The 19,486-nt window shown below is 37.0% G+C and overlaps 1 protein-coding gene and 1 long non-coding RNA gene across 2 annotated transcripts in view; both read right to left on the reverse strand.

Annotated features, from left to right (window-relative positions):
• Positions 1-19,486, reverse strand: part of LOC136038882 (uncharacterized) — a 154,398-nt gene that overhangs the window by 118,439 nt on the left and 16,473 nt on the right. The gene's annotated exons all lie outside the window — the stretch shown is intronic.
• LOC136038881 (uncharacterized) lies at positions 6,222-18,117 on the reverse strand. The gene is made up of 2 exons (XR_010620339.1): positions 17,615-18,117; positions 6,222-7,004 (listed from the first exon to the last, which is right to left on the reverse strand). It is a non-coding gene; the product is annotated as an uncharacterized LOC136038881 (long non-coding RNA).

Genomic DNA, 19,486 nt, shown 5'->3' on the forward strand with positions numbered 1-19,486 from the left:
ATGTAGTGCAGTCTTCCGCCAGCTGCTTTACAAGTAGGAGCCGTTGGTTTGTCATCTGTCACCAAAATTTCTCGACCCCCCTCCCCAGGAAGATTCAAGGTCTGATTTAACCAGGTTTCAGCAGTTTTTCTGCTGTTCTTCTTGGCGTCTCTTCCATGAGCTGAGGGGCTTAGCTAGAAGGATTTGGCGAAACAAGTACTCTGGTGGCCTCCATAATACGTGGCCCAATTATTTTAGTTGACGTTCTTTGTTGGATAGCGCAACGCATCTCTTGATGTTACATATTCTCCATATATCCACGATTAATAGGCAATTAGCAGGTGTATCCACGAAATACTGGTGCTCCAAAAACATATACATGCCAATATTTAAGACAAATTAATTAAACAAATACCTAATTTAAGGTATTCCATTGAAAATATTTGAGACAGAATCATTAATAATTTAGTAAATCTTATACATCTATTGTTTGGGTTGATAAATTTTGACAGCCTTTTAATATTAATTAATTTTCATGAAGGGAGCGCAGGATTTTCTAGCATTATTAAAAAAAACAATGAAAAAATATATATGAAAAAGTTTTTTCAATTGAAAGTAAGGAGAAGCATTAAAACTTAAATCGAACAGAAATTATTGCGCATATGATGGGCTCACCTCCTCCTAATACCTCACTCTTTACGCTAAAGTATTTTTAGTAATTTCAACTATTTATTCTACGGCTTTTGTGATTCGGGGGTCCTTCTTCAGAAATTGGGAGAGCATTTAAGCTTTAGTGTAAAGAGCGAGGGGGTGAACCCCTTCATATACGTAATTAAAAAATAAGAAGACAGAAGTTCGTTATGTAAACTAATTTAAAAGTTGCGTATATCTTTTGCTAATAAAATCATTCGTAAAAATTAAAAGTTCTAGTTGCCTTTTTAAGTAGCCAAAAAATGGGAGGGCAACTAGGCATCCTCCCCTGCTCCTTTTTTTCTCAAAATCATTCGATAAAAATTACGAGAAAGCCATTTAGCCAAAAAAAAAATATGCAAATTTCGTTTTAATTATTCATCTGCGGAGAGCCCAAATCAAAACATGCATTGACTCAAAAACATTCAGAAATTAAATAAAAAAAACAAGTTTTTTAACGAGAAGTAAGGAGCGACATTAAAACTTAAAACGAACAGAAATTACTTCGTATATGAAAGGGGCTGCTTCCTCATCAACGCCCCGCTCTTTACGCTAAGTTTTTTTACTGTTTTAAAAAGTAGAGTTAAGAGAAAGAGTCAAACTTTAACGTAAAGAGCGGGGCGTTGATGAGGAAGCAGCCCCTTTCACATACGAAGTAATTTCTGTTCATTTTAAGTGTTAGTGTCTCTCCTTACTTTTCGATAAAAAAAACTTTTTTTTTTTATTTAATTAAACTTAAGGTCAGAAGAAAAAGAAACCAAACTCAAAACGACCAGAAATTACTAATAAAGAATAAACGAAACCCAAGACGAAAAGAAATTAAATAAACAATCATATAAAAAACATACAACATGTGCTAATATAAATGAAGAAATGAATATTAAAATGAGTAAAACTTAATTTGGATACTCAAATCAAGCTTAAAACGAATAAAAATATTTTGCTACTGGAGTGTAAATAAAATCCAAAACGAACAGAAAGTAAATACACAATTATAGCAAACAAATATACAATATGTACTAATATACAGGAATAAATAAATATTAAAACTAGTAAAACTTAAATTGAATATGCAAATCGATCTTGGAACAAACAAAAGTCATAACAAACAGGAACTTGGGTATTGCCTCCTTTTCTCACTGTAAAAATCTAAGATTGGAATTAGAACTTTTAAATTTCAATCAAATGAGTCCCATCTGAAATTTATACGACCTTTCTTCCCTTAAAAATTTATATGCCCCGGGGCACAGCCTACAGCACCTGGTCCCGGGTTCTGGGGGTTGTGTCAGCCCCGGAGCTGTTTTAAATTGATTTTTAATAAAATGGCTATCTTGAAGTTTTTATCGCATGTGTTTGGGGAAAAATGGCGTGGGGGCCTTGTTCCCCTTCGATCTTTTTTCACTCTTTAAAAGTGAGCTAGAAATGTCAATTACCAATTGAAAAAGCCTGTCCTGAAGTCTATACGAGCACCACTTCCATAAGAACCATATATGTACTCAGGGCATAGCTTACAAAGCCTGCCCTTGGGCTCTTGAGGGTTGTGGTGACTTTGGAACTTTTGTTGTCTAGCCTTTGAACTATTTTTAACGAATTGTCAACCTCAAAATTTTTATTAGACATATTTTAGAAAATAGGCTGTGAGGAGGGGGGAAGGGGGCTAGTTGCTATCCGATCGCTTTTGACTTTCAAAAGGTAACTGAAATTTTTACTTTATAATTATTTGAGTCCACTCCGAAGCTCATACAACCACCTCTTCCACATAAACCTTATATGTCCCCATGGCATAAGTTAAAACCCTTCCCCCAAGTTATGGGGGGGGCTTGTGTTGACCTCAAAGTTTTCGTTATCTGATTGTTGGACGATTTCGAATAAAAAACTTCCTGAAAATTTTGATTGGATGGATTTGGGGAAAAGGGAGTCAGTCGGAGGAAGAGGGAAATAGATGAAATCTGACCACTTTTGATCTTAAGACAGGATCAACATCTCCAATTTTCCAACAAATGAACCCCCTCTGAAGTTTATATGACCACCTCTTCTATGAGAACCTTATATGTCTCTGGGACATAACTTGCAACACCTGCCTCTGGGCTCTGGGAGGTTGTGTCGACTTTGGAGTTTTTGACGCCTGATCTTTGAACTATTCTTAAAAAAATGGGTGTCTCAATATGCAAGGCTAGATACCCTACGATTGCTTTTGACTCTTAAAAAGGGAACTAGAACTCTCAATTTTTAATCAAATGATCAACTTCTAAAGTTTATATGACTACCCCTTCCACAAGAAGTGCCCCTGGAAAAAAATTAAACATTTGAGCCATATGGTTTTTCTATAGGGAACTGTATAGCACTGCCTCTGATAATTGGGAAAGTTTTCAGAATTTGGATTGCCTAGTTATATCTATTCAAAAAAGGGGATAATTCTTCCCAATCATCTTGTTATTCGTTTATCTTTATTCATTGGCACTTGTAACCTTAGTTGAGCGTTAAGATCTATTCCGAGTTTCATTCCAACTTACAGATTTTATTCCAAACTTGAAGTAGTTTTACCTAGAGAAGTTTAAAACGGCAAAACTTTTAAACCACGAAGAGAAGCAATTTCTATTCCCTCAAAGTTCAGTTCAAATAGCGGGGGAAGTTTCCATATGCAGGATAAAGCTTTTAATTTTTGATAAGTTTCAAAAGCATGGAAATATAAGATGATTTATTCATATGGAAAATAAGAGAATAGCGTAAATATATCCCAAGGCAAACAAAGGGCCATTGCTGAGAAAAAAAAACAACAAAAAACAAAAGCAAGCAGTACCTCATGGTTGCAAAAGTAGCTGTAAGATAATAAAGAGTGAACCTCAGCCCATAGTAACTGAAATATGAAAAAAAGCCATGATTCAAGGAAAACATCTCATGATAAAGTTTTTCAATTGATATTAATTCAAAGATAGTAGTCTCTTTCTTGATTGACCTATTCAATTATAAGTTTATTTTGGTAGGAAGGCAGTGGTTAGCTAGTTCTCACAATATAATAATCTTTCGGCAGGACAGAATATATAATCTTCCAATGTACAAAAAAGGTAAGATAAGATATTATATTAAAAAATGTCTATCACAAACCCGAAGAGCCAAATTTGCATTTCAGAATCATAAAAATCATAAAAGAAGTACAAAAGCTAAAAATATGGCAAAACAATGCCAGAAACAGCAATATCAGAATGGCAAAACTATTTATTAGTCAAAATTTTAAGCGGAAAAACGCCAGAAAGTTAAAAAGGCAAAACTATAAAAAATAAAAAAGAGTGAAATAAAATTAGCGTGACACAAATTCAAAAAAGAACATATAAAAAGGGGGGAGGGAACAAATGAATTAAACGGACTTGGGTATCACCAGTACCGAAAAAAAGGAAAACTAGTGGTTGATTTTATTAGCAATGAAGGGAACAAAGATTTTTTCATGCGTGGAGACAAAGCAACAGAGAGGGTGCAAGATAGAAAAGGGTTCAGAAGCAGTGTGGTAAGCTGTGTCTGGGTGGGAAGTGTCTTTTGGGGAAAATATGTACCGTACGAAGGTTCATTATTGCATTTTTGGCAAAACGGAGGCACAACATTCCTCACCTATGCTCAAGAGTTTCCTGCTTGGCCTTTTTTAGGAGTAGCGAGTATTTCTTAGTGAGGCTATTGATCATAACAGATAAAAGGAAAGGGCCTACAACTAATTTAACCAGGAAAGAATCAACACTGAAATCAGTTACAAGTTTCTCAACTAAAATATTGTGGTTAACAAATTCAAATGCTTTTTGGCCGCCCTTTTTAACCCTCTACTCCTTATACTTAATTTTTAGGTCTTTATAATTGAGACGGTTCATGAAAATTATTTATTATTTTTTTGAGATTGTAACAGAAATAAATCTTGGGGCTTAGAGCATCCCTAATTTTAGTTCATTAAAGTTTTTTCACCTTAATTCCCCTCCTTCTAATGGATAAATAAACCACCTGTTTTATTAAATTTTTATATTATTTTACAGGGATGATGTTCTATTACAACCGCAACATGCCAATAAAAAGGACCACAAGGGTTACCATAGCAAACATTAATAGAAATATACAGAGGGGGGAGGGAAGAAAATTTGTTTTGAAAATGTGACAAGTAAATATTTATGAACACTTTAATAGTTTTTCTACTTTCTAGGGTCTCCTTCAAACGTGCCACTGGTCTTCACCTATTCAGAAAATATCTTCTGTTTCTGGGAATGCCTCTCCATTTTTAAACTAAAAACAAAAGGCACAGGGGGATATATAAATGACGACGGGGACACAGAGAAGGTCAGAGGTTCTAGGTCCGAGAGGTTCCAGGTTCGAATGTTGGCTTTAGCATTAACAAAAGAAGAAAAAAAAACTAAAAAATAAAAAAAAATAAAAAAAAAGGTAAAAAGAAAAAAATAAAAACTAATAAAAAACAAAAAAACTGAAAAAGAAAAAAAAACTAAAAAAAGGAAAAAAACTGACAATTAAAGGAGAAAAAGAAAACTAAAAAAATAAAAATAAAAAAACTAAAAAAGGGAAAAACTACAAAAAAAAAACTAAAAAGAAAAAAGAAAAAAAAGACGACCGGGACACTCAAAGAGAAATTACAGACTAGGACACCGGGATACAAATGACGACTGGGACGTGTGTGTCGACTGATGTCATGTTTGTGTGTCGACTGACGTGATGTTTGTGTGTTGACTGACGTCATGTTTGTCGACTATAAATGACGACTGGGACACAGGGACACAACTACAACGGGGACGCCGGTGGGGGCACAGGGGGATATATAAATGACGATGGAGACACAGGGAATGTTTGATTAGCAATCACCATCAACAAAGCAAATGCTAATCGAATTGGGAATTGCAATCTTTTAAATTGAAAAGGCAGATCCGTTGGAATCATGGGAATGCGAGGAATAAGAACAGCCTCACCCTCAAAAGGCCCTGTCAAGATTGTGGCCTCTATTAGGTTTTCCATTGTTTTTTTTAACGGCAAGTCGCGTGCCATTGCAAAGCTTTGGTGGGTTGATATTTCTTAAAAGTATTATTTGTACGTCTATTTTTAGTTGTAGCACGTGTGGTGGAAACCCTGAAGGATCTATGGAATTTAAAAATTCAGATGGATAATTAACCGCTTCATTTGGTTCAAAACTGTGTCGACTGACTTGTAAAGGACTGCCTGGTCTCGAATCTTGGTCAAAACCATATTGTTGATTTCGTGGACGTCTATATTTTTTGGCGCGAGAATCGCTCTTTCACTTAGCCATTTATTATTTTTATAATTTTTTAGAATATTCGGAAATACTTTTTCAATCAATTCATTTTTGGACGTCACTAAATTACAGAGATCAGGAGGTAGTTGTATACGTCCTGAAATTGAGTCTTGTAAGGTCCCACCCTTTGGGGTGAGTAAGCGAATACTAGTGCTTTGAATTATGGTAGCGTGTCACTAGTATTCAATGTGCGAGTAGGTTCACTCTTCTATCTACTATGGCAACAGTCTATCTGTTCCCTAAGTCCTATTATAAGTCACAATCTCTCAAGACAAGGAATTTTATTTTAGAAGGAGTATGTAAAAAAACAGGTAAAGAAATATAAAGTGGAAAGAAGTTGAGCTGGAGAGTTCTTTCTCGTTGATGAAAAGTCCTTGCTTGGGCGAAGAAATATAAATCTGGAAAATAAAAAACTTACGTTAGATCTTGTAAATACACACGACAGGCTGTCCCTCGTATTAATTGAAAAGCTATTATCCAAGAAAGAATGCTGGTCCAAGAGGAAAAACGATAAGCCAAATATAAGTAGCAGGGTTGTTATATCTATCTGTCGTCCAGAAATTGTGAATCAGAACTCCCCGAATATTGTTCTAACATTCGCTTTTAAGGGGCCCTCTCTGGTCCGGTTTTGTAATAAATTAAAGCTTTGAGTTTGGCTATAGGTTGAAGGTTATCGAACGCTCAAGGTAAATACGGGCAGACAAATAAAAATGGATAAACAAGGGTTTGAAGGTGTCAGCCTGTTGAACTTGATCGTAGGTGAAGGTTACCCGTCTAAAAATAAACTGGTAAATAATGGGTAAACAAGAATTCGAGGATGTCAGCCTGTCGTAAAATTATATGTCGTATAGCTATGGCGTATAGTGTATGTTATATTATAGAATATAATATAAGGCAATACATAAATAATAGAAAGGGACTTCTCACATACTCCCCAGCTTCGAAAAAGCACGGCTCGGTGCTACACCAACAAGCCGCCTTTGTGTTGTTTAAAACTGTTGTGTGTAATTTTGTATCATCTAGGTATCTACTATACGAGAAGAATCTGAAAAATAGAAGGTATAAAACATTGAACATTAAACACTAAAGATCGAAGTGTCTGGAAAAAAAATATCTATAACACCCTAACCCATTAGGTTTCATGAAATGAAAGAATTCATGAAAAAAAAAATGATAAAAACATGACGAAAAAGATTTTTATTTTTTTTATTTTTTTTCACTTTGTCCGAGGGAATTCACTATAGTTTTGGAATAATTATAAGAGAGGTACGGTGTATTAGTAAAGTGATTAAATATGTCATCACGTTTATCCATTTCTTCCCTTAATATTATTTGCTCTATAAGTTAGTCACTTTGATTTGTGTGTGAACTTATGTCAACTTTAGAATTTAAACTTGTGCCGAACAAGAACTCATTACACAGCATATAATATATGGTTATACAATGATATACCATCACTAAGGCAAAGCTACGAAAAACATTGGTTCTTGTCAATATTAGTATTGACTCGTCAAGGATTAACACTGCACAAATACATAAAGTGAACACTACTGAATCTTTGACAGAACTTAATCTTTGACATAACAAAATCTTTGACAGAACAAAATCTTTGACAGAACAAAATCTTTGACAGAACAAAATCTTTGACAGAACAAAATCTTTGACAGAACAAAATCTTTGACAGAACAAAATCTTTGACAGAACAAAATCTTTGACAGAACAAAATCTTTGACAGAACAAAATCTTTGACAGAACAAAATCTTTGACAGAACAAAATCTTTAACAGAACAAAATCTTTAACAGAACAAAATCTTTGACAAAACAAAATTCTTTCACAAGGAACATCAAGAAATAATTGAATTAGATGATAAAAAATCTGTTTATCCCTTGTTTCCTTTTTTTCTTTTTTTCCTTGGATCGCCGGAGTTATCATTCTTTTTTCCTTTTTTTTCTCCAGTCTTGTTTTTTTTTCAAGCGTTCTCCTTTTTTTTCAGTGTCTTCTTTTTTTCAAGGGTTCTTTTTTTCTTTTCTTTAAAATCAGTACACTACACAAATTTTACTAACGTTAGCGGTTATTCGAAGCTGAATTTTAAATGAATCTCCCTGGTGCAATACCCCAAATATCTTTACTGATATGAACTTTTCGTAAGAGTTTGAAATACTTCGGTAAAAAAAATTTTCATACGAATATACTTCTTTTAGTCTAGTTATGAAAATTCCCGATTGTGGTATATTTATACTTACGTAGCATTCGTCAGAGTGTTGACCCCTTTGTTATGTCATATAAGCTCGACATGCCTGAGCAGACAGAAAGGGTTTTACGTAAATCTGTATATGGTGTCAAAATATAGGGTTGACTAACCACGTAATATATCGACTGCTTTGCCAAGGGGTGCATTTTTTTCGTTTGCCAGGTAACGGTAGTACGTCCCTTTTTGCAATGAGGTTCTTGAATAACCCTTAATTGTCAATCACTCGACTTTGAAGAATGTAAATACCCCTCGTGGGAAATTTAATAACTTAGGCTAAGCTATGAAGAGCAAGTAATGAATATGAAGGGGGGGGGAGAAAATATCGAAGTAATTGTTTTCTCTTTTCCAAATTCCTCCCTGAAACCTTATTTAATGTTTATTTATGTATAGTAGGCTCCCAGCTAAAAATTCAAATTTTTCTTCAGTTTCGATCAACCCCTTTTGAACATTTAGTCGCAAGATAAATTTTTCACAAGGCTCCTTCTTCTGGAGGAATTTCTTCCCTCAGATTTTGGATAGGCATAAACATTGTATCAGAATATTTACTAAGTTCTCTGTATAAATGCAGAGATATGCACATACATAAAATAACTGCAATTGTTAATATAGTTAAGAGTATAAAAATTGGTGTTAATGACGGTGGATGAGTACTGGTTGGTTCGCTCGTCAAAAAGAGTTCGAGTGGAAGTTCAATAGTTTTGTCAATTCTATTAGTTTTTGATATTAATTTTTCTTGCCAGTACTCATTCAGTTCTTTAATGGTAAATTTTGACGTAACTTGATCTAATGGTAAAATAAGCTTTTCCACCTCTGATACGGGCGAAAAAGATTTGGCAAGAAACGAAGTGACAGGGCTATAAAAATCTTGAATTATAAAAGACGAATGACTAATTTTACACTCACTGTTGATAGAAAAAACTTGGGCTTCACTAACGTTGATTGAATAATGTTTATAAGTTTGATTAGTTAAAAATAAATTTGATTCAGGACAGACAAGACCTAGGGTAACTGGTCCTGACGTAGGGCTTGCAAAGACATAGGCGTCTTGGTCTAAAACAGCTGCAAATGGCGATGAGAACGCTGTTACCTTCCTTTCGCATAACTGGTTAATTGCACTTGTATCTTCTGTAAAAGCAGCATATGAGCATGATTTGAAGCTAGCTTTTCTCAGAACTATATGGCTATCACAAATGGTTTTCTGTTTATAGGATACACAATTAAATTCTAAATCATAACGGTTCAATAACAGGTATGAATCAGCATCATTTGTTACAGCAAAAAAGTCGGAAGAAGGTTGAGTTTTAATATAATGTTGGGAGTCACTTATTCTGTACGGTACTGATATTGTTTCATACAAGTTAAATTCACTGCCTATTCGATTCAGTGGTAAATAGCACACAACTATTAACTGTTCTGAAGTTGACATGAGTTCACATTTTACAATTTTAACCAGGTCCAAAAGATTTTCATTAGAAGAAATGGCTAGCGCATAGGGATTTGGGAGGGATTGGACAATATTAGTCAGAATTTGACTTAAATCGGATGGGTCTAATAGCTGCACCGGAAAACCTTTTAGGGATGTAGTCATAACTGCATGTAAAATTTCGTATAACCGATGTTGCAGGTTGCGGATTTCTGCAGTTAAATGCCATGCGACACGTTCCAAGTTTGTTTGGAGTGATGCAACTCCGAAAACTAGATTGCTAACTATTTCTTTTTGGTTGTCCATTATTGATTTTTGAAAAGCTAGGAGAGTTTCATTAACTATGTTAAAAGTGTCCTCCTGAACCCTTACGACATCCTGTTCTAAAGAATGGATAATGCTAGTTGCTGAGGTTAAGAAATGTGAAACTTTGTCATTTGTTTTCTTTATGTCCTTTAGTTGTTCTTGTACCTCCTGAACCTGACTATCAGTGGCTAATCCAGCGACATAACCTATGATGTTGCCAAGACCAGGTATTAAACTTCTGGGAATTTTATTTCTTTTCACTTGCATAAGAGATCTAATGCTATTTAAGACTTTTTCAGCCATTTGGACCTCGACCAGCAAAGAGTTGCGTTTGGTGATGACCCTCTGTGCAAATTCATTGCGGAATCTAGGCCAGTTAGTTAATTGGGATCCTAAAATTTGACTTTCGTGGAATTGCTCGAACAAGCGTTTGGCTGTTGGTGCAGGTGATTTTAATCCTTTTGGGTTTAAACCAAAGGATAATTGTTCCAACATTTCATTTGTACTATTTCTTATTTTATTTCCGATTGCATCTAACCCTTCGTTAATTTGCGAAATATTGACGTGAATAATGAGTTTATAATTTCCGCTAGTAGGGGTCATTTTTCCTACCTTACGGAAAGCCATGCCTTGTGACACAAAACTTTTAGTTCGATCTTTGACAGAGCCGGATACCTCTGAGACGAGAAGGATAAAGAGCCATTTTGACCACATTCCACAGAAAAGAGTTTTGCGATTGCCGAGAGTCCTGCAATGAAGGAAATCGTTTTAGGGCCCCAATAAACTAGGCACCGACTTAACCCTTTTCTTCAAGAGCGTTGACTAATACAAGGATTTAAATCTGAAACCAAGTCACCATACTTTGGAAATGTGGTATTATGGAACTCTGAATGAACAATCTTCAATAAAAATTGACCTAGTGAGTATTCGGACTTTTTTTCTAGCCATTCTCTGAACAGTTGACTAGTGAACTAATGCGAAAAACCAACAGAATTTTTTTCCTTTACCAATTACCTACCCCTAACCTACTAATAAATGACATGAGAGTAAAACAACAACCAAGACTATTTCTCAGAATCGACGACCTCGTATTGAGACAGGACTAAGCTTGTAGAAGCCAGCCGGTTTATATGTACCTCGCTTAGGTCGATTAGGGGTTGAAGTTGTTCCCGTATCGTCCATTTCGACGATGGGTAACCCTTTCTCCTGACAGATAGTGGGTTCATCTGGACCGTCCACAGACTCGTCTGACTTTTCTCCTTTATCCTCGCGCATACTGTGGAAAAGACTGGAGTTTGATGGTGGACTGCATTCTGACTGCGATGGAATCTCCCAATTTTGGTTCTGGGCTGGGGGTCGGGTGTCGATGCTATCCTGTGCCATTTGGATGTTTTTATCGGTGTTATTTAAATTATTTTGTTGTTGTCTAGTGTCCTCTGGCTTTCTTGAAAATATATTTCCAGAGCGCAGCGCGAATGTTCTCATTGTTGGATTTGTTGTAGATCCGTTAGAAGAACTACTCGGCTCCGTCTGACTTGGGAAAGCTTTCTCCATCCCCTTAGAAAATATTGGATGTTTTGAGAGGAATACTTGACTCTCATCAACAACTTTAAGTAACCGGATGTTGGCCATTCTCCTTTTATAAGGTTCCTGTAAGGACTGCAAAAGAAATACATTTTTATGCATTTCTTGCAAAACACAGTATGGACCGATATATCGAAAACTAACGCCCTTTGGGGTACCAGGTTTTATTGTGTCATCCTTGATGTAGACTACGCTTCCAACAGACAATAAAGGGACCTTGGTGCAACCCTTATTAAACTGTTCTGCCTGTCTTCCTCGCTCTTGTAGGAGGACCTTACTGGAAATGTGGTAGGTAGTGAAAATTTCCTTCAAAAGCTGGACTGCATAGTCCTCGTCATCTTGATATACCTGGAGTCGAGGTCGTGAGATCTGCATATCAAGGAGATTAATAGGTTCATGAGCAAATGCTAAGGCATAGGGCGAGAACCCTCTTGGCTGACTGATCGAACTGTTTAAAATAAATTGACACAGATAAATAAATTCACTCCAGGATCCTGAAGTTACATCAATATATTTACAAATTAGACGTTTGCAGAGTTTGACCTTATTCTCTGCTGCTCCATTCGTGGAGGGAGCTCGAGGACTGGTGAAGAGTTTCTTCACCTTCAAGAAACTCATGAGTCGTTTGAAAAGACTTGAGCGGAAAGCCGCGTGACAATCTGTCAATAGAAAACGAAACATTCCAAAATAAGAAATAACGCGACGCAGTAAAAATTTACAAATAGTCTCTGAAGTAACATCAGGTACGGGTTCTAAGACAACTAAGGAAGTACGGACATCTACGCAGACAACGACATATTTGTTGCCTCCAGACAAAGGCAAAGGACCTAAAGTGTCCAAACACCACGTTTCAAAGCTTATTTCAGCGGAGACATTCTTTTGTAGCTCGGGCACAACTTTGGGGGTAATATTTCTACGCATGCAAATATGGCAATTCTGAGCCTCATTCTTCATATGTGTCGACATCTTGTCGAAATAGCAGAAATTTCTTAGTTTGACTAGGCTTCTTTCCGCGTTATGGTGGGCGGCCATGAGGACATGTGAAGGCGACAGTTGTAAAACACCATAAATCAGGCACCTAGGAATCATTAGTTGTAAAGATCCTCTCCCACAAAGTGAGCCTGTCAACTTCCTTCTGCAGCCATGGCACAATATTCCACTTTTCCAATAACTTTTCAAGCTTTCCTGGATTTATTTGTAGATCTATAAATATACATTCATTTCCTTTCATATCATTCAATTTCTCATTTCTTTCCGAAGTATCAATATAATCAGGCTGGTCTTGGAGACTAGCAGCCTCTCCTAAGGAGTCATGGTCCTGTGGACTAACTGTAATATGGCTATTTTTTGCCATTTCTATCTTCATTAAATCTCAACCCGGCGTCCCGGTCTTCCTGTCTTTGCAGGGCATCCCCATTTGTGCTACTAAATTCAAATTTCGCGTAATCATTTGTCCCGTGCTGAAGCATTAAGCTTATAATTGGTGCTAATTCTACGTCATTCATCTGATACTTCCTAATCTGTTGACCTTCCAAACCTAGAAAGTCTAAACTTCCTTTCGGCGAAGTTGAATTCATCGACGTTGATTCTGTCTGTACCGTCGCTGCCAAAAACTCTGCTTCTTCATCCGCGAGTGAGAAAGGTCGAGTTTGAAGAAGCGTGTCGTCTGGTGGTCGGCTTAATACATCAACTGGGTTGAGCTTCCCCTTAATATAGAGCCATTTTATGTTTTTGTCTGACAACATGACACTGATTCTATAAAGCTTCGAGTCGACATCTCTTGACTTTTGCATGTAAGTTATGGCTTTGCAATCTGTCAGTATATAAGTTTCTCTTCCAAAAATCTCGTAAGAAAATCTCTTTAATCCATCAACAATTGCGAAAAGTTCTCTAGTGAAGTTGCAAGATCGACTCATCGCTAGACTATGTACTCTTGAGTGTGTGGAAATCAGTCGCCACCTGTTGTCGTCGTCCTTTTGTAACAAAGCGCTGGCGGATACGTCCTTGCTGCTGTCTGTAATGATGTAGTATGGTCTGCCGTCATGGTAAGGAAACTTCAAGAAGACTGATTTAGAGATTTCTTCCTTCAAAGATTGAAACAGGATTGCTGCTCTTCTTCCCATTCCCATTTTGTGTCCTTGCGAAGCAGCCGTGTAAAACAGGAGGTCAATTTAGCATAGTTCAAGAAAAATCTTCGGTAAAATCCAGTGAGTCCGAGAAAACTACGAAGTTCCTTGATGTTGCGTGGAGGTTTCAACTGTACAATTTCTCTGATTTTGCTCTCCTGTGGTTTCACTCCTTCTGGTGTGATGATGAAACCCAATAAGGAAACTTTCTTTGTGAAAAATTGACATTTTGTGCTTTTTATTCGTATGTTCTGCTCTGTCAATCTCTGAAATACCTTTTCCAAGTGAGTGAGATGCTCGTCTTTGGATTGGCTGAAGATTACCAGATCATCGATGTAAAAACGTACAAAAGATTGCATTCCCTCGAACAGAATAGACATAAATTCCTGAAAAATTTGCGGAGATGGAGACGCTCCTTGTGGAAGTCGCTGGAAGATCATTTGTTGACCTGTAACTGGGGAAGAGAAGCTAAAATATTTCTTGCTCTTTTCGTGAAGATTGACATTGTAGAATCCATGCGACACGTCGATAATAGAGATGAAACGAGCTCCGGACAAACCTAGGGTGCTAAAGATGTCATCTGCCCTTGTCAGAGGCCACGCTGATCGACGTATAGCTTGATTCACGTTTCGGACATCAATCAGGAATCTAGAATTTGTTACGTCCAGTTGACTGCGCTCTGGAATGACGCCATTAACTGGTTTTGCGATGATAAAAACTGGAGACTGGTAAGGACTTCTTCCTGGCTTGATAATGCCCGCCTTTAACATAGCCTGAACATGGGATTCTAAGGCCTTTTGTTGTAGCAATGGGAGGTTGAACTGCTTAACCTTGTGTATTGGTACGTCTGGGTTGATGTCAATTTCTGCTTCCATAATGTTGTTTTGACCAACGTCGTAGGTTGATTGTGCGAACATTCTCCCGTACATTTCCAATAGCCTCCGTAATTTTTCCTTTAGATTTTGATCCAAATGTTCCAACTTTACCTTGTCAATTTGTTCTTCTATTTTCGATGTGTTTTCAGAATTTGTGTAAGCGGCCAGAATAGCGTCTCCTTCTTTCCAAAATTCCTCCAGTGGAAAAGCTTGGCTAAGGCTATTTTCGTCGATTTCCTGAAAGTAACCAAGAACCTCTCTCCTAGAAATTTCTCTAACGTCCCCACTATTGTTGAAATACGGAATAAGAAACCTATTCCCGGAGTACTCGAGAGCATAAGGATGTAATGATGATTCTTCTTTTGCTGGAGTGAAAAGAATTGCTGCTCCTGCAGGAAGCTCCTGACCCATTGGCCTAGCACGACAATCTAAGAGGACCATAGAACGAGGAGGGATAGATGTCTTCTTAGCCAATGTAATACAGCCACGAGCCAAATTTTCAGAACTGAAAAATGCAAAGTCCATTTCATCTGGGAACGAAATTGAAGGATCATTAGGAAGAATCGTATGAGTGGCCATTTCAAGGTAGCAATTTAAATGACGCAAAAGATCGTACCCTAACATTACATCGAACGATAATCCACGAATTACAAGAGCTAGCCAGTGAACTGGGCGAAAACCTGGTATAGTGATGAGTACTTCCGTTTCTCCTGCGACATCAAGAAAATCTCCAGAAAGTGATTTTACCTTTGAACCAGTGAATATTAAATTTTGTGCTGGAAGAATTTTTCGGAATAAATCATACCCAATTAATAATCGACTGCAGCCCGTGTCAACAAAACAAAAAATGTCTAGGCTATTGACTTTAACCTTGTGTAAAAATGGAAAACCTTGACTTTCGAGTTTTCGCTTTTGGTCTCTAGCTATATAACTGACAAAACAAACATCTAACGGTTTTGAAGGGGAAAATGCCGGTTCCACCGTTAGTGCCGGAACCTGGCGTTCAAGTTTAAAGACCCGTCTAAGGGGGAAGATTGATCTTCATTGTAATTGGTTGTATCTTCAAAACGGTTGAAAGGTAAACTCGGATCGTCATAATTCTCCGCCATAAAACCAGCTTCTCGGTGATTTTCCTGAAAACGGGCATTTCTACGCTCTGGTGCAGGTATCCCACGATAACTATTCTGACCCCTCATCTGTCCGCGACCTCTACCAATCTGTTGTTGAGACCGATTAGAATTTCGACCTCTCTGACCTTCAAACCTGCCCTCATAATTATTTCGCGAAGGGGAATTCAAAGCTAAATCGGAACGACCACCACTAAACTGCGATCCTCGGTGTGAGTTAAAAGCACCGTGGTAATTACCATTCCTATTCGGGTCGCTCCTAACAAAATATCTATTTTCTTCATAATTGAGCCCTGAATTAAGTCGACCTCTAAAATGTGGAGTAGAACTGCCTCTTTGATCAAAATGGCTTCTAGGCCTAGAATAATTATAGCTATCTCTGGGATCTCTTTCATAGTGCCTCCCTGGACCTTGTGAATGCAATCCCCGTGGCCCTTGATAATTTCTAGACTGAAAAAAGGTATTCCTCGTATTTGAGTGCCGGGTCATCTGGCGTGGACCCTGCTGGTAAGAATTGTATTGATTTGAAAAGTTGTTACCACGGGCAGCCCTTCCTGCTTGCCCATGGGGAGTTCTGGTTCTACTAATATTTATTTCTGCGACCCCTGCCGTAAGATATTCAAATTGGTCCATTTGGCTGTTAGATCTGAGGCTAGATTTTACTGACTCGATAGTTTGGGCGATTTCGAGTGCTTCGTCTAGATTATCATAATCATCTTGTCTTAACCTAACCGCTTCTTGGAGCTCACTCCGCAGCCCCGTCTCGAACGCTTGCAGAACAATTGAATCGACTAAGGCAAATGCATCTATACTTTTTGAGTTGTCTAACCCTTCTGCTTTACAATAATCTATCTTTCCCGTCTTTAATCTCATATAAAATTCAAAGACAGCTTCCTCTGGTTTTTGCTTCATTTCTACTATTGCCTGCAGACATTGCCGAGGGGTTTTTCTAGCACCTACATTTCTTAACAATTTTTCGCATAGGTCGTCAAGCGTAAAAGTGTTTCCCGACTCAATTATTTCGTCCACATACCGCTGAAAAATTCCTCTACAGGTGTTTGACGCCATAACTAAAGTATAATCATCGTCCCATTTTAGAGTAGCCTTCATGCTTTTAAGTTGTCTTATCCAAGTCTTTACTTCCGATGGTTTTGTTAAAGTTTGAATGTGTGAAAAAGGGTCAACTACCATCTGATGGGTTATTTGAGAAGGGACCTGTTGATAGGCTAATTGAGAATTATCTGGGATATTTGTCGGGTTACTTGAATTTCCGGTGGACATCATAAATCCTTACAAGAAGCAATAAAATGTATTAGGAGACAGATATGTAGCGTTAATTTTAGAATGATTCAATAAAAATCTATTGATGTTACAGACAGTAAAGAAAATGCAAAAAAAATGATCTATGGATAATGCAAAGAGACTAAAATCATAAATTAATGAGGAAAAACTTATCGTACTTGGTGAAACTAGTACATTAGTCTATAGACAAGAAAATTCTAGCTTATAGATAGGAATATGGGAATCTCCTTTGCTAAAAATGAGCCGACTCGGGCGAAGAAAAAATTGTAGGGGGAAAAATCAAATGAAAAAAATAGATAGAAAACAGTAAGAATGCCACCATAGAGCAGAAAAGAACACCGCTACCACCACTTTGTAAGGTTCCACCCTTTGGGGTGAGTAAGCGAATACTAGTGCTTTGAATTATGGTAGCGTGTCACTAGTATTCAATGTGCGAGTAGGTTCACTCTTCTATCTACTATGGCAACAGTCTATCTGTTCCCTAAGTCCTATTATAAGTCACAATCTCTCAAGACAAGGAATTTTATTTTAGAAGGAGTATGTAAAAAAACAGGTAAAGAAATATAAAGTGGAAAGAAGTTGAGCTGGAGAGTTCTTTCTCGTTGATGAAAAGTCCTTGCTTGGGCGAAGAAATATAAATCTGGAAAATAAAAAACTTACGTTAGATCTTGTAAATACACACGACAGGCTGTCCCTCGTATTAATTGAAAAGCTATTATCCAAGAAAGAATGCTGGTCCAAGAGGAAAAACGATAAGCCAAATATAAGTAGCAGGGTTGTTATATCTATCTGTCGTCCAGAAATTGTGAATCAGAACTCCCCGAATATTGTTCTAACATTCGCTTTTAAGGGGCCCTCTCTGGTCCGGTTTTGTAATAAATTAAAGCTTTGAGTTTGACTATAGGTTGAAGGTTATCGAACGCTCAAGGTAAATACGGGCAGACAAATAAAAATGGATAAACAAGGGTTTGAAGGTGTCAGCCTGTTGAACTTGATCGTAGGTGAAGGTTACCCGTCTAAAAATAAACTGGTAAATAATGGGTAAACAAGAATTCGAGGATGTCAGCCTGTCGTAAAATTATATGTCGTATAGCTATGGCGTATAGTGTATGTTATATTATAGAATATAATATAAGGCAATACATAAATAATAGAAAGGGACTTCTCACAGTCTACTGGGAGCTTTCCGTTTCCAATTGCCAGCAATTGATCTGAAAATGTTTGACCAGAGTCATCGTTTTGCAATCAGACACGCATATTTGTAGTTAATTTTAATATTTTTACGTGTGCCCATAATTTAGAATTTTTCAGGCAAGCATTCATTTCGTCTGCAGGAGTTAAACTACGTAAATTTTGCAGATATACAACATTCTTGGCTTTCCCATTGTCTGTGCATATACAAAGCCGTATGTACTAATAATGACGTTATATGCAAACGCTCTTTTTACAAACAAACAAACATGCATACACACAACTCGTTCTTATATAGATAGATAGTTAGATAGATACAATACAAATTAACTGCGTAAAACTTGCGAATATACAACATTCTTCGCTGTCCAATTGTCGCTGCATATAAATAGATTGTCAGGTTTACGGACCCTCGAACATGCAACGTACAATTGTCCATGGGAAAAACAATCAGTATTAAGATCTATACCACATTTTTCTAATGATTGACCTTGAGCTTTGTTAATGGTGATTGCAAATTCTAATCGAATGTAGAATTGCAATCTTTTAAATTGAAAAGGCAGATCCCTTGGAATCATGGGAATGCGAGGAATAAGAACAGCCTCACCCTCAAAACGCCCTGTCAAGATTGTGGCCTCTATTAGGTTTTCCATTGTTTTGTTTTTTTTTACGGCAAGTCGCGTGCCATTGCAAAGCTTTGGTGGGTTGATATTTCTTAAAAGTATTATTGGTACGCCTATTTTTAGTTGTAGCACGTGTGGTGGAAACCCTGAAAGATCTATGGAATTAAAAAATTCAGATGGATAATTAACCGCTTCATTTGGTTCCAAAACTGTGTCGACTGACTTGTAAAGGACTGCCTGGTCTCGACTCTTGGTCAAAACAATATTGTTGATTTCATGGACGTCTATACTTTTGGGTGCGAGAATCGCTCTTTCACTTAGCTATTTATTATTTTTATAATTTTTTAGAGTATTCGGAAATAATTTTTCAATCAATTCATTTTTGGACGTCACTAAATTACAGAAATCAGCAGGTAGTTGTATACGTCCTGAAATTGAGTCTACTGGGAGCTTTCCATTTCCAATTGCCAGCAATTGATCTGAAAATGTTTGACCAGAGTCATTGTTTTGCAATCGGACACGCATATTTGTAGTTAATTTTAACATTTTTACGTGTGCCCATAAATTAGAATTTTTCAGGCAAGCATTCATTTCGTCTGCAGGAGTTGATCTAGGTATTATAGGTAATGTTTGCCTGATATCTCCCGCAAGCAATATTAATGTGCTGCCAAAGGGTTTCGAAATGACGACAACTAACTTCATGATTAAATATCTTGAA

This window comes from Artemia franciscana, chromosome 18 (assembly GCF_032884065.1).
Source record: "Artemia franciscana chromosome 18, ASM3288406v1, whole genome shotgun sequence".
Lineage (NCBI taxonomy): Eukaryota > Metazoa > Arthropoda > Branchiopoda > Anostraca > Artemiidae > Artemia > Artemia franciscana.